The following is a 1382-nucleotide window of genomic DNA, read 5'->3' on the forward strand; positions in this document are numbered from 1 at the left end:
ATATATATATATATATACATATATACGCGCGCGCGCGTGTGTGTGTGTGTGTAAAACTAATGATATTTTAATAATTATTTTAGATGAATGTAGATGATCACATATATAACACTATGATTATATTTCTGTTAGGTGCATTTATTTGTCTGGGTCGTTGCATAAATATGCGTTAAACATCCAGTCATCGACAGAGATGCCTAAAATATATTTAACATGCAATGAAACGTGTAACAAATACTTCCCAAAACATTACATACGTAAGTTTATACGTAGTAATTCAAACGTAAATGTGCATGTGCAAATTTGCGAACAGTGCATGTATACAGAGTGCTCGGCCTGTACGTATATGTCTTTAATATTATATGCATGCTTGTCACGCTTATAGACGTAGCGTCAAGCGCGCGCAGCTCTTCGGTTATTAAAGAAAATATATACTTCACATAAAAATCACAAAATTGTTTATAATGACTTTGTTTCATATTACCAAAATTTGTGCGGGTCTGTGTTTATTCATCGGCGTATTCGTAGGTATACATGACACTGTATAACCTCAGTTAACTACGACGTGCAATCGATCCAGAAAATAATATTCGCATGGCGATGCTAAAAATTGTAAATAACCGGTTAATGTTCTTATAATCACGATAAAAACAATATAATTATATATTCGCTTTATTTTTATTTAAAAAAATTGGTTTCTGCTTTTTTATATTTTATTTTACATATAATTATGCTAAAATTCAATAATCAAACAGTACCGTTGCAAAAGAAGTATAGACTCGGCGTTAACATCAGTTGAACGCTCCGCTGCGTACAGTTGGTGAAAATGAATTTCCTACTGGTGTACTGGTGACGTACCCACACGCTAGCTAGCGATAACCCATAATGAGTTACGCTGTTCGAGCGCTATACACAGGTTAGCGACATCGTACAATGTTATAGTATAATGTACTAAACATTCTTCGTGCTGAGACTATAAACAGAGCTAGGCTGCATACACCCTCCTCGCGCCAACAAGGAAAGAGTCATTGCCCGCTGCCACGGGCTGCCCTACGAGTTGTCTAGCAGGTGACAGACGTGGTCAAACTAAGTTGTTGTCGGGTCTTGCGTAACATCATTCAGCCCCTGTTTGCAGTGCGACCGAACAGTTCCGCTGTGTCGACCTCGTATTTACTCGTAATTTGTAGCTGAGAGCTAGAGCAACAGAGGTACGCACTGTTTACCGTCCATGACTCGCGAGTAAGTAGGTAGATGCCCACTGCCCGCATGTGTACACGTCTCTATGTGCTATATATATATATATATATATATATATATATATATATATGTGTGTGTGTGTGCTATGTGCTATATATACTAGTACGTACGTAATAAGTAAACGT

At 37.3% G+C, this 1382-nt stretch overlaps 1 long non-coding RNA gene across 1 annotated transcript in view; it reads right to left on the bottom strand.

Annotated features, from left to right (window-relative positions):
• LOC106806850 overlaps positions 1-1382 on the bottom strand; it is a 17806-nt gene that overhangs the window by 867 nt on the left and 15557 nt on the right. The window lies entirely within an intron of this gene.

This window comes from Priapulus caudatus, unplaced genomic scaffold, assembly GCF_000485595.1.
Source record: "Priapulus caudatus unplaced genomic scaffold, Priapulus_caudatus-5.0.1 Scaffold182, whole genome shotgun sequence".
Taxonomy (NCBI): domain Eukaryota; kingdom Metazoa; phylum Priapulida; class Priapulimorpha; order Priapulimorphida; family Priapulidae; genus Priapulus; species Priapulus caudatus.